Source organism: Canis lupus, chromosome X (genome assembly GCF_003254725.2).
Source record: "Canis lupus dingo isolate Sandy chromosome X, ASM325472v2, whole genome shotgun sequence".
NCBI lineage: Eukaryota > Metazoa > Chordata > Mammalia > Carnivora > Canidae > Canis > Canis lupus.
Window position 1 is genome coordinate 111431383 of NC_064281.1, and position 15148 is coordinate 111446530.

Here is a 15148-nt window from a genome sequence, read left to right on the forward strand (position 1 = left end):
TGTAGGTTGATGGTAAAGGTGTTTTTCTTTAGTGGTCTAATCTAGTTTCAATTCAGTTTTAGAATGCCTCTTGTTTTATGAGTTGCTATAGGTATACCCTTCCATCAATCAAAGAAGTTTCAGTTGTAAATCTGACACTATTATTTATATGAGAATTGATGCTAAATTTGGTTGAGTTACATCACTATAATTAAGTATAAAGACAATTATTTGGGCAATTGGAGCCTTAAATTCATTTTCCTTAGGATGTTCTTTATGTTCCTTATGTTGTTCCTTTTTCTCTTTCTTTTGTGCTCTTAAGAAAATGCAAGTGACAATATTTGTCAGTATATACTAGGTTATGCTATGATAATATACAACTTCAAAATCTCAGTGGCTTAAAAGGCTCATTTCTTCACTCACACAGTCTACTGCTAAATATAATGTTGAATGAAAAAGGTAAAGTCAAACAAATATACACCAGACTTCAAGATCACATAAAATGTAATTGCATAATGTTTAACAAAACATATATAGAGAATGAGGAAATGTCTATGCTAAGTAGCTTGACTACAGCAATCATTTCACTATGTATATGCAGATCAAGACATCATGTTGTACGCTTTATTTTTTAACTTTTATTTTATTTAAATTAAATTAATTAACATATAATGTATCATTAGTTTCAGATGTAGAGTTCAGTGATTCATCAATTGCATATAATACCCAGTGCTCATTACATCACATGCCCTCCTTAATGTCCATCAGCCAGTTACCCATCCCCCCCACCTCCCCTTTAGCTTAGCAACCCTCAGCTTCTTTCCTAGAGTTAAGAGTCTCTTATGGTTTGTCTCCCTCTCTGATGTACACTTTAATATATACAATTTTTATTAAAAATATAATTTAGGTTAGTGGTTTCCTTTAAGATGGATAGTGAATATAATGGCAGTCATTATCTTTTTATTCTTTATTATCTTATACATATATATATAGCATCTATTTTTTATATGTGTGAAATATTTCATAAAAACAGTTGTTCAAATTGTACATTATCAGTGATAAACTTGTATTTTAAAAACATTTTTAGAGGCTCTGTTTAAGAGTAATAAGTAATGCCAGTTATAGCTGGTTTACAATACTTAACTGAGGTATGGTCTAACCCTAGACCTCCTCTATTGTAAAGGTTTTCATAAATTCTATAGACATAATTTACACTTGAGCATGACATATAAGACGCAGCACATGGTTGTAGTTAACATAGACTACCAGCAAAATGCCTCAAATTTGATTCAAGTTACATAAAGGATACCCACCAATAAAATAATTGAAACTGTAAGGACATCTCAAAACTTGTAGGTGTGAGGACTTCATCTATTTTTTTGGGGGGGGATTTTTATTTGCTTATTTAGAGAGAGAGAGTGAAAGAGAGAGTGAGCAGGGGGAGGGGTGGAGGGAGATAATCCCAAGTAGACTCTGCACTGAGAGCGGAGCCTGATGCGGGGCTCAATATCACAACCCTGAGATCATGACCTGAACTGAAGTCAAGTCGGACACTTTAACCAACTGAGTCACATAGGCTCCCCAAAGCTTTCGTCCATTTTAAATTTTAGTTGAATTATTAGTTCGTGATCATTACCGAAAGGCAAAAGTGGGGTCCTTTGAGATGTGGTTTTATGTGAAACTGCTTGACCAATGACAATCATACAAAATTCCAGAGAGTGGCATCAACTCTTTTTTACCCCACAACAGTCAAGCATAAATGCAAAGTAATGATATATATTCGGAGGAATATAGATTTATTGGGAAAGTTTTCAAATCTAACAATTTTCCCTTTAAAATCAATCTCCATGAGAATGGAAAGATGAAAGACTTTGTAATATCTTTTAGACTGAGATCTCCCAGGTCAAAAGCAATCTTTTACCTCAGACTAACAGAGTAACAAACACAGTAAATACTCATAAAATGTGAAATGGCATTAAATTGATCCAAATTAAGACCATTGTTTTTCAAGTTTCCCCATATGAGAGTCATCTTACTCTCTATCTCTATCTCTATCTCCATCTCTATCTCTACATGTACATCTATATCTATCTGTATCTATGATCTATATAAAAAATTCTCTAGGCATGGAAGCTGGAACAACAGGAGCACATAAGCAGGCTGAAATGGTTGACTCACAGGGAAATGACTAAGTCACCAAAATACCATAACGTGGGCACTTAAACTATCTAACATGAGGATACTCACTCTTGGGGGCTATAGAACCCCCATAAGTAGTTTATGAATGGGACTTAGGGAGCTGGCATATATGGCTACATCAGAAATACTTTAGGGACTACAAAAAGTTTTTCTTTTAAACCATTACTATATGACAGCCATCTAGAATTATTAAATTCAGGCTTTTGCTGAAAAAAAAAAGAGTAAAAGCCAACATGTATACATCTATAATGAACTGCTATGCAGAGCAATTATTTTTTTAAAAGATTGTATTTATTCATGAGAGACAGAGAGCGAGCGAGGCAGAGGGAGAGGCAGGCTCCCCTCAGAGCAGGGAGCTTGATGTTGGACTCGATCCCAGGACTCCAGGATCATGACCTGAGCCAAAGGCAGATGCTCAACCAACTGAGCCACCCAGGCGCCCCTGATATGTGGAGCAATTAGAAAAGGATATAATGGAATAGCTAAGAAAAAAAAAGCCTTAGAAATAATGAAGCTAAGCTGGAAGGAGTAAAGTGAAATTCTTTGAAACTTAGTGACAAAGTTGAAACTAGATAGCCTTTCCACCATGCTGTATGTAGAAATACAACACCCTTTCCAAAATTCCCAAACAGAAGCATAACTTGAAAGTCATTCTCAACAATAATCCAGAAGACTCTATTGCTTAAACAATTAATCTGGACAACAGTACTTGAAAACGGAACAAAAATTCATCAGTTTGCTAGATGTTATGCCCTTCACTGGATACTGGACCAAGTTCTAGCTATCTAAAATACAAACTATAGAATTCTGGAGCTTCGAGACCATTAGCTCCAATTACCATAATTTACCTGTGGAAGCAGAATTTTCTCATAGGTTCACTGACTTGTCCTAGGGTACATAATGGGTGAACACACCTGTACTAGGACCCTGGACTCCAAGTCCAGTGCTCCCCTTATGAGTTTTAACTTTCTTTGGATTCTGTAGTATAGGATCAGAACAATGTGTTCCTTAGCGAAATTTTGAAGAAGAAATAATTTGGCCTTGGTTTCTTGTCCATTTCTCAATATCTTCCTCCAGGCACTCAGCATTCCTATTCTGCTCACAAGTCAGCACTGCTGCATTTATGGGCAATGCTTTGTATTCCAGATCTTTGTCATCTCACTTCCCAGGGGTGCTGCAGTTTTTAATGTAAGAAAAACTCTAATAGTAGAATTTTAGGTCACAGGAATGTTTGGAGAGGAAGGGGACATTTGTATATACTCAAATCACAAGCAGTTTCATATATAAATCTTCTACTTCTGTGACATACACACCTCTGGCTACATTTTTTTTTTTTTTTGCAATTCCAAAGGCAAAATTCAATGGAATATTTTCCACAGATGCTAATGCAAGTCCTGAGTACAGAGTCCCAGATTGGATCACTAATGAACATTTGCAACAAGGTTATTTCAGGCAACTTAATGACCCAATGGCTCAGCAATCAAATCAATTGTTCAGCACCTGACCTTTAACTAGACAAAAATCTATATCCCTGACAAATCGGGTCTCCTGACCAAACAAAAAAGAGGGAAAAATGACTAGAGCATTAGCAAGTCTGAGATAAGAGAACAAATTACCTTATAATTTAATAAAATATATAATCACTTTTTCTTTCCTACAAATGCATCAGTACACCTACAGATTCAGCTCCAAACATAACAACCAAGCAACTACCACGGCGCAAGAAAGGCTGATTTCTTTCCTTTTTACACTAAATATAGCTTACTTAGGAACTATTGTAGAACAGCAGTTTTTCTCCATCCCAAAAATCTAAATAGAGAAACATACTTGTGTCACTAAAACATACTGCCATGAAGTATTTTCTACCACATAGGTGAACAGAACTCTTTCTGGTTGTAACAGTGCTGCCATTGAAAGGCATGTTTTTCTTTTCTTTTAAATAAGCATAGCCTTGCAGGTAATAAGGCTCAATATATTTTTATAATGTGCATAATAATGGCCTTCTCTTTAAGTTCTTTGATATGATTGGTCACTACAGGCTCTGAAACCTATAGCAATAGGTCACGGCCAGCATCCTAAGTAGCAACTGGGTCCACGTGGCCCTTAAAGTATCCATGTTTCTCTTGGCATCGCCTATACAATCATTCAAGCATTTGCCTCCAGTGGCAGCCAAATACCATGTCTTTTAAAAAGTTCTTTCTCTGGAAGTAAACCTATGCCTTCAGAATTGTTTTTCTGACTCTATGAACTGAAATCACAACTGCCTTTAGGGAAGGAAGAATGCTGCTTCAGGTTCCATTTAAGTTTTGTATGTGGAGAGAGGAAAAAAGCATTAATTCAGCTTATCTTCATTATGCATGAGGCCCAAGTCCTGTATTTATTAATTAGCATTTAAGATGTCAACAGATGTGCTCCATATATGAATGAATAGATGGCTGTCATAGAGTTTATCTTCCTGATGCTCTCCAATTTCCAGCCACAGAAGCCTCTAGAATATTGAACAAGCTCACGGAGGGGCCGCAGTGATACACTGCTGCAGTTAGGAGCAGAACATCAAACACGGAGTTCTTTAAGTATTTGGTTGTAGGCACATATCTTCATTTCTAGTGAAGAAAGAACAGAACTTCTCAGCATCTCATTGCAACAGTTAACAACATGATTATCTAAATCATGATTTAGATATGATGCTATATTAGTTATAAATATCTCAAACTAACATGATTAAATTGAGGGAACTTTACAAATGAATGTGGTGATATTTTATTGTTTGTGGCCCAACCAATATGCCTCTTCTGACAACGATTCAATTTTCTGGTTCAAGTATAATTTTGGCTTTCTAAATAGTTGAGTACATTCGTGGTACATATTAATATATGAGAATACAATTATTATGTCATGCATTTAATGTTCAGTCAATCGGATTATCTTCTAGTTTAACCCCCTGATTATAATATCTATTGGAGAAAGGGGGGTAGCCAGGCTGGGGGGTTGGGGGTGGGTGACTAAAGGGGGTGATGAGGGGGATTGAGAGAGAGTGGGGTGGAAAGAGTTGCTGTTCAGGACTATAATTGAAAGCTAACGGGATGTTTTATTACCACCCAGATATGAGCCAATTCCACCTATAATTTCACTAGGGGAAAAAGAGTGCTTTATGTTCTATTAATTCCAAAGAATTTTTTATTGTTTATAATATTTTTATAATACACTCCGTAAAGGTAATAAATTGTGTCATTTTCCATTTGGTTTCGACACTCTATCTAATCAGCTTGCGAATAACGAGGAACATTATGAAGTAGCAATGCAATCTTGAATACACATGGAAACAGTACCACAAATCTGCCTGCCTATTACTTTCAGTGAAGGTAATAATCAAAAGTGTCTCTTATAAAAAGTACCGCATATTATAGCTTCAGAGAATTCAGATGGCATCTCAGAGAACTGCTATGCATAACTGTTCATGAAGGTCAAAATAACTAATATAGCATGGGATGTGCTGCCTAAGGGAAGGGAGATTTTTTCGATCTTGCAGAGGCCCACAAGTCCATAACCCAGCAGTATTACATGATAATAGGTCAAGCCCAAGGGAAGTTAGCTCAAAAAAGGGAGGAATTGACGTAGACAATTACAAGAAGTCACTAACACTGATCAGCTCTCTTATGTACATTATTTCAGTGGTTTCCAACTACATTAATTAGAATATTTTTCAGCTATTTTAATAGAAAAATATATATAAAATAATAATTGGTTTCTTTCACATAATGGTCCAGTGTGGTGGATCAGACTAGAATGGGTGCTCCACAACAAGCAGTGGTTCTGGATCACAGTATCATTGCTCTGACTTTCTCAGCATAGTTTTCAAACCCAGGACCTAGAATGTCTGCTCTAGTTTCAGGTAAAATTTCTGCATTCCGGCCAGCAGGAAAAGGATGATAAATTAAGAGGTCATGATTTTTCTTTATCAGCATTCCCAGATGCTTACATCTCATTGGTCATAACTTGGTGACGTGGCCACTCATACTTGCATGAGAGGCCAATGTATGAAATTGTTATTCAGGCAGCTATGTGAGCAACTAAATTTGATCATATTAGAATATGAGAATAGATATCGGAAGGCAATTAGTAGTACCTGTCACAGCAACAAGTGGTCTGTGGAGCTCAAGTGATCCTAGAATTATGGCAAAGGAACCACAAGGTCGTATGTATACGAAGTATTAACTGCAAATGGAAGAAACAATATACTTAATAGATATATGCACTGTTAGATAATAAAATGCAAATGTATTTAAAAGTGTTCTTTAATTCGTGACAGTATTTTTATCGTTGCATATTCTCCCAATTAATAATACTAATGTATATCGACTTTATGTTAGGAAAAGGAAACTGAAGCTTAGAGAGGTCAAATGACCTGCCCTCAAATTAGACATCTAGCCAGTGGAGGACTTAGAACTCCTATCTAGGTTGTGTGAACCCAAAGCCGATATCTGTCCACTATGTCACACAATTCCCAGGCAAGCAATGCTGATAGTTTCTCATGAAGCTCAACAAAGATGGTGAAAAACAAACATCATGAACACTGATCAATCTTATTTGTATACCATTCTCTCTACTAGGCTAACTAAAAAGAATTTTGGGCAACATATGTCATGCTTGGTCTAAGGAAGTGGCAGGGCAGGGCAAGAGAGACCAATATGAGGGCTATGGTTAGAGCTAGAGCAAGAGTTCCAATCTTGACTATCAAGAATTCCCAGTCACAGGCTAAGTAAGATTGAGATTCACAGAGGTTTTCAAGGACCACCAGACTCAAACAAGAAGAGCTAGTGTCCCTTAATCTAAGGTCTCAGCTCATAACTTGAATGCCCAATTTTATGTTCCCTGCCCACCCTAAAGGTCAGAAAGTCAGCATATTATAATTATGCTTTGGATTCAGACACATTCAGATTTAAATCATTGAGAAGGAATTTAAATTTAAATCCATTGTACTTCAAAGCATTAATCCATACCGCTCATCAACTGAGGATAGTTGATGAGGGATGTAACAGGTTCTAAGCCATGTTTTACGAAAAGCATATTTTTGGCAGCGTGAAAAATGAAGAATAGCTCGTCTAGAGATTGAGAATCAAATTATAGGGCTGCTGCAACAGAATTATGGCAGTGGCTGTGGAGGAGAAGGGGGGAACTGTACAGCAGTTGTTGCTGATAATGCTGCAACAGAAACAGGTAACTGAGGAGGGCAAGTTAAAGAAAGTGGTTTCTAGATTGGAAGATTAGGGAAATGGCAACAAACGAAGTAAACTTAAAAAGGAGGATGATTAAAAAAAAAAAAGGAGGATGATGACCTTTGGTCTACATCAGTTAGATGGTCAGCAGGAGATGGAAAGGGTAGGGTAGCAAGACAATGAGTTCAGTTTTTGACATGCTGAATTTCAGGTATTGGTACTGGATATATGCATTGATTATATGTGCAGCTATTTTGCAGTTAATGGAATAGGAAATTAACACATTACTCAAAAAACTCACCTGTTTATAAAAGCAAAATATCTTCTAAAATTAACTTTATAAAAGTGGTTGTGATTGAAGAGGGTTGATAATCTTAGTCCAGCCTCTCTCAGAAGGTCACTGAAGATTTGAGGAGAGAGATGTGAAAGTGCTTTGTAAACTACAACATGGTGTACAAATAGGAGTAATTGGCATGTTTTAGGGATGTCTAATAGGTATGTGGATACTGGAGACCAGCTGCTAAAGAACAAAATCAGCTCAAATAATAAAGAGCTGAGAATGTTAACACAGAGGGACTGTGAGTGATGGAACACATTTTATTTTATAACCACCTTATTGGTATAACTCAGAAACAAATCAAATCAGGGCCAAGAAATATGAATTGAACTATCACTGGTTTGCAAAACTGATTTTGCCCTTAACCTTCAAAATGTAGCACACCTTCTAGAGTCACACAGGATAGAAGGCATTCCATTTTCTGTGTCTATTAGGAAGATATTTATCTTTTGTCCCTCATTGCCTAGTGCCGCACACCACAGGAGTTACCCCATTATGATGCTCTTTCTTTTGAAACCCTGGGTAATGAGAATGAACTAGATACATCCCACAAAATGGCCATTGAAGATTTAAAAATAAGGATTGCATTGGCTCATTAAAAAAAAATCTTTGTGTAAGGATTTCCACTGAAGGAAGCATATTTAAAACTGTTATGTGAGAAAAGTAAAATGTGAAAATTTTATTATTCCATAAGTACACGTAATATAGTTCAGGAATGTTACAGAGAAAATTATTACATGAGAGGAAAGAGTTAACATGCAATTGAAAGTACTTCTCCTAGCTACATAATGAAACAGTAGAAAGTAATCATTATTTAAAAGTGCATGGCATAGACAAAATGAATAGGGTCATTTTCATAATGTCTTTGTGGGTTATGAGCCAAATCTTCCCTCAGAATATGAAAAAATGAAAATGAAAAAGTCACTCAGTTTCCTGAAGCTTCTCTCATATGTAACTGCACAATTAGCCAGGGATAATATCCAATTGTTTCTAAACTACCTGTGTCTTTGCACTCTAAAATAGAGCATTTCACCAAAACATCAGCCCCTATTGAACGAGATCATCTGTCCCAAACCTTACTTTATAGATGAAAAAACTAAGGCTCAGAGAGTGGAAGCAACTTACCCAAGGTCACACATCAGGAGTAGAGCTAGGACTAACGCCCACTGCTATTTTCAATCCGCCACACAGAGTCATATCTATAGTTTTGGTCTTACATAGTTTTTTCCTACCAAATCCTCTGAAATCTGAAGTTTCCTTAAATGTATTCTTCCACAAAAGCAGGCATAACTCAAATCTGTATATCTGTCTAGTAGATCCTCCACCTATCCAGTAAGAAGAATGGGCAAAATTGAGTTGAATTGAAATAATCAAAAGTTACGAATGGTAACTGTCAACTGAGACAGCTGTGTCATCATCTGGTGTTTTGTTCTTGGTACAATGGTGTGCAAGAAACAGAATGTCACTGCAAGTCACCCAGTGAATTTACAAATAGAATGTAGAAATTTTTTTTTTAGAGAATATGATGCTACATTTCCCATTGGTTCCATATATCTCAGGATTATTTCTCCTCTTGAAAATCTGCCTGATTGAGGATATTGTTTAAAATCACAGATTATTTTTGTGATTTATAAAATATCTAAAAAAACAAAGACAGGAAGAGAAAAATTAAAACTAGAGGGCGATTGGATTGTAATGGTCTATGTATGCTAAGAAAATAGTTTTTAAAATTAAATAGGATAATAACAGTCTTTTAAAAAAACATTCTGTAATGCGTAGTTGAGAAAATTACGTGTGAAGGTCCATAGTCATATTAATTTTAAAAGAGAAATAAATATTTCATTTTCTAGGGATCAGCTCTGCCTAACACCTTAAGAACTGATTGAAAGACTCAAAACAGAATCTACTGATCTAGGATCTCTGTCTTATAATTTCATAAATGGACACAACAGCCTAGGAAAGACATTACTATTAGACTCTGAGCTTTTGTCTAGTTACCAAAAGTGTGGGGATGCCTTTGCCTCCGTGGTGCGCTGCAGTACTTCTGGTGCAGCTGCCTGACTTAGAATGATTCCCCAAATACACATGGCTATGTGCTCAATACTGGTGATGCATCAGTCACCTCGCGCATCACATACCCGGGGTATAGTAACTGGCCTAGATCAGACCATAGTCTTCCTTAGAGTATTTCCAGTCTGAATTTGCTTGTTAGTCCTTCTTTGATAACAGGAACTATAAAATGTAAAACGTGAGAATAACCAGACATGTGGAAAGAAAAACCAACGAAAAACAGAAACTTCTGCTTCCAGTTGTTCTGAAGCCTTGCCTCTACTACGGTTTAATAAATATATCCTTTCATTAGCTTTGTAAAAGAAAAAAAAAACCTATTTTCTCCCAATACATACTTTTTCAGCCTAAATTAGAGTTCCTGTCATCTGCAAACCAAAGTCTTAATTAGTATATGTCTTTTAAGTGGAATTTTTGATAAAAGTTCTCAATGAAACCTGATCACTAGTGCAAATTGGACTTTTATAATAATTTCGAATAAAGAAGCCACATGAGTAAATGTCACATGCTTATAGGAAGTAAATCAGAATGAGATGATCTCATTTAATATTTCTTTTATATATTTTTAATTCTTCTTAAAAATTTATCTAAAGCATAAATTTTAATGCATCCATTTATTTTTTCAGGGCTCTTTGGAGAGGAAGAAGATAAAGTTCCATTTATCTGAGGGTGTAAAATATGGGAGAATTTGAGGAGAAACATTTAACAGCCCATTTCTCACTTTTTGTGCAAAACGTTATCTGAGTATAAATCTCCTGAAAGTGTCATGGCCAAATTCTTCCTAAAAGACCGAGGAAGGCATAGAAAAAAGGAAAATTAAAAATAAACAATTCTTAAAAATTCAATGTAATTCATAATAACTATATGGTTAGTGCATCTGGATTAAGAAACCCAATTAGGGGTGTACACATGGTTCCCCCCATCCCTCCTCATAAGACAGCTTAAATTGTTTGATAGCAGAAAGGAAGTAGCTTCTAGCCTGTGTTTGGCAAACACTAACTCTGGAGGGAACACTTCTTACTTGAAGGTAAATAAAGGAAACAATTGAGACCCATAAAAAAACATTAAAGAGCAACAAAAAGAAGAAAAAAAGAACAACAAAAAGGAAATTCATAATAAAGACTCAGAAGAACATGCTTTTATTATTTTCATGAAACTGAAAATTATCTACTACAAGATCCTAAGAAACTTTTAGGAAACAGTTTGACAACTTTTATAGATGAAAAGAAAACATGGCTCCTCTTTCTCTCTCATATATACATCAACACAAATGAGTTGAAAATTAACAAAAAATATATTTGACTCACAATCATAATAAAACTGTAAAGTACCTACAAATGGAAAAGAATGTGCAGGTTATATATGCGGCGAATTATAAAACCTTTCTAAGGAAAATAAAGACATCTTGAAAAATTAGACCATGCTCCCGAATGGCAAGACTTGATACCGTAAATCTGTCTAATCCTTTTCAAATTAATTTGTATATTTAGGCAAATGGATGTTTTGAAGTTGATTTGGCATAACAAATGGCCAAGACTTATATATAATTTTCAAAGTAAAATAACAACAGTTGAGGAATTCAACTAGATATTAAAATTTATTTTTAAGAGACAATATTTTAAACCATGTGATACTGGCACAAATTGAAGAGACATGTCAACACCAGTGAACAGGTTTTTGCCTTTCACATTGATGAAGGTTTTCTAAATATTTAAATGCTGATACGTGTGAGGTAAGGTGGTTGTCTTAGGCAATGTATAAAAAATGATATATTCTTTCTGGAGTTCAATTTGACAACATATATTAAAAGTCTTACAGAAGGGGACCCCGGGTGGCTCAGTGGTTTAGGGCCGCCTTCAGCCCAGGGTGTGATCCTCAAGACCCGGGATCGAGTCCCACGTGGAGCTTCCTGCATGGAGCCTGCTTCTCCCTGAGCCTGGCAGGGGGCGGGGCAGCTCCCCCAGGTGCACACACCTAAGAGCACAGCAGGCCCCTCCCCCAGAGACCAGATGGAAGGACAGGGGAAGAGCAAGTTCTTGACCCAGCAGCGCTGGAAAGCTCCAGGGGAAGTCGAGGGCTTTACAGTATATAGAACCAGAGGGTACCCCTCCTTTTTTTTCTTCGTCTTTCCAGTACAACTCATTTTTATATCAGACTGTAAGTTTCCTTTATTTTTCTATTTTTCCACCTTAACTACAATATTTTACCACCTCTTCTTTTTTAAGTTTCTTCCTTTTTGACTTTCATATTCCTATAATTACAGGTCCTAGATATATTTTCCACTTCTAGATTCCCTTCAAAATATTCAACTTAATTTTGGGAGATATACAAGATAGGTTTTTTTGTTTGTTTGTTTTGTGTTGTGTTTTTTGTTTTCTCTGCCTCATTTTGTTCTACAATGGCAGAAGTTAATACCTCCTAAAACATGACCAGCATGCACCCAGAACCAAGTGGTATGCCATGCTGGTTCATTCGTGGGATTCCTCATTCCCATTCTACCCCCCTCTTTTATCTCATTTATGTTTTGGTGGTCAATGGTGGGGCCCTCTACAAGTATTTCTGGCTTATATAAATTTGGGACTGAGTGTCTTCTAATATACAGAGCTTAATCTACTCAGAACCAAGAGGATCACCCTCTAGGACCCTCAGGTAGATACATTCTCCCTCCACTACAACTTCATCACCACCACCATCTCCCAGCCCTCCTTTTTTTCTTCTCCTTTTTTCCTTTTTCTTTTTTTTCTCTTTACTTTTTCTTTTTTTCTCTTATTTTTTTCTCTTCTCTTTTTTTTTCCTTCTTCTTTGGGATTCTAGGCCTTTTATTTTTTACTATTTTGTTTTAAAATTTGGTTTTATTTTTTTGATAATAAGTTTATTTTTTATTGGTGTTCAATTTGCCAACATACAGAAAACACCCAGTGCTCATCCCGTCAAGTGCCCCCCTAAGTGCCCGCCACCCAGTCACCCCCACCCTCTTCACTTTAGTAGCCCTTTTATTTTATTTCTTTCTGATCTTTGTTTTCAATTTCTGGTCTCTGACCTCAACAAAATCATCTAGGGTGAAATTTACATAGGTCGTGGTTGATATTCTTAACTCAGCCCACTCATACAACCACCCTGCACTGAGCAAATGACTAGAGGGAAGACCACACCACAAAAGAAAGAATCAGAAACAGTACTCTCTGCCACAGAGTTACAGAATTTGGATTACAGTTCGATGTCAGAAAGCCAATTCAGAAGCACAATTATAAAGCTACTGGTGGCTCTGGAAAAAAGCATACAGAATTCAAGAGACTAATGACTGCAGAAGTTAGAACGAATCAGGCTGAAACTAAAAATCAATTAAATGAGATGCAATCCAAACTGGAGGTCCTAACGACGAGGGTTAATGAGGTAGAAGAAACAGTGAGTGACATAGAAGACAAGTTGATGGCAAGGAAGGAAGCTGACAAAAAAATATAAAAACAATTAAAAGACCATGAAGGAGGGGATCCCTGGGTGGCTCAGTGGTTTAGCACATGCCTTTGGCCCAGGGCGTGATACTGGAGTCCCGGGATCGAGTCCCGCATCGGGCTCCCGGCATGGAGCCTGCTTCTCCCTCCTCCTGTGTCTCTGCCTCTCTCTCTATGTCTATCATAAATAAATAAATAAATAAATAAATAAATAAATAAATAAATCTTAAAGACCATGAAGGAAGGTTAAGGGATATAAATGACAGCCTCAGAAGGAAAACTCTATGTATAATTGGGGTTCCAGAGGGCGCCAAGAGGGACACAGGACCAGAAAGCATATTTGAACAAATCATAGCTGAGAACTTCCCTAATTTGTGGAGGGAAACAGGCATTTAGATCCAGGAGATAGAGAGGTCCCCCCCAAATTAATAAAAACTGTTCAACACCTCAACATTTAATAATGAAACATGCAAATTCCAAAGATAAAGAGAAAATCCTTAAAGCGGCAAGAGACAAGAGATCCCTAAATTATATGGGGAGAAGATTAGATTAACAGCAGACCTCTCCACAGAGACCTGGCAGGCCAGAAAGGGCTGGCAGGATATATTCAGGGTCCTAAATGAGAAGAACATGCAGCCAAGAATACTCTATCTAGCAAGGCACTCATTTAGCATAGAAGGAGCGATAAAGAGCTTCCAAGATAGGCAGAAACTGAAAGAATATGTGACCACCAAAGCAGCTCTGCAAGAAATATTAATGGAGACTCTGTAAAAGAAAGAGGATGCCCAAAGAAACAATCCACAAAAACAGAGACTGAATAGGTATTACGATGAAACTAAATTCATATCTTTCAATAGTAACTCTGAACGTGAATGGGCTAAATGATCCCCTCAAAAGACGCAGGGTTTCAGACTGTTTTTTTTTTTTTTTTACTTTTTAAAAATTATTTAATTTAGTAGTTTTCTTGGAAAAAAACAATAAGGCAAAAGAAAGAAAATATATATAGTTTTGTTTGGATGTGACTTCGTTTCACCTGAAGGACTCAAAGCTTCTCCATTAGCAGGAATCAGACTGGGGATCAGGCTGGAAATGTAGTGCGGATGGTGGAGGAAGAAAGGTGGGGTATAAAGCAGAGACGTTCTGTTTGGTTGAGGAATTTCTGCTCTGGTTAAAGCCCCCTGATTAGGTCACAGCCTTTCTGGGCCTCCTTGAAAGAAGCCCCAGCACAATCCCACACTTAAGGTGGCAATTGGGGTCTTAGAGGAAACTCCCCAGTGGATGCCCATCTCTCAAATGCACCACAGCTAGGAAGGGGGGTGGTGAGGAAGGAATAATACTAATTTATCCAGTATAAATCCAATTTCCATGCAGGGATGGCTTCCTCTGGAATGATATTTCCCCCAGGACCCACACTGGCTGAGGCTCAGCAGTTAAGGAACAGAAATGAAAAACAGTAACAAAAAGCATAAAAGGAAGGCACCTCAATTTGTGATCCTCAACCAAGGGCGGGCTGTGCAGGGTCAGATTTCTAAACAAGACACCTGAAACAGATACGGAACACACAATGAAGGAAGATTTCTTGTAGATCTTCTTGTAGAATTTCTGTCCACAAGAGACTCATTTTAGACCTAAGGACACCTCCAGCCTGAACACGAAAGGTTGGAGAACCATTTACCATTCAAATGATCCTCAAAAGAAAGCTGGGTTAGCAATCCTCATATCAGATAAATTAAAGTTTATCTCAAAGACTGTAGTAAGAGATGAAGAGGGACACTATCTCATACTTAAAGGGTCTATCCAACAAGATGACCTAATCATGAATATTTATGTCCCTAATGTGGATGCTTCCTAGTATATCAATCAATTAATAACCAAAGTAAAGACATACTTAGATAATA

General features: G+C 36.9%; 1 long non-coding RNA gene across 6 annotated transcripts in view; it reads right to left on the reverse strand.

Annotated features, from left to right (window-relative positions):
- Positions 1-1758: 1758 nt before the first annotated feature.
- LOC112668469 (uncharacterized) overlaps positions 1759-15148 on the reverse strand; it is a 135541-nt gene continuing 122151 nt past the window's right edge. For all 6 annotated transcript variants that reach the window (XR_003141703.3, XR_007409366.1, XR_007409363.1 and 3 more), the window contains 2 exons: positions 6305-6393; positions 1759-4781 (listed from right to left, as the gene is read on the reverse strand). This is a non-coding gene — a long non-coding RNA (uncharacterized LOC112668469). The remainder of the gene's footprint in view (positions 4782-6304; positions 6394-15148) is intronic.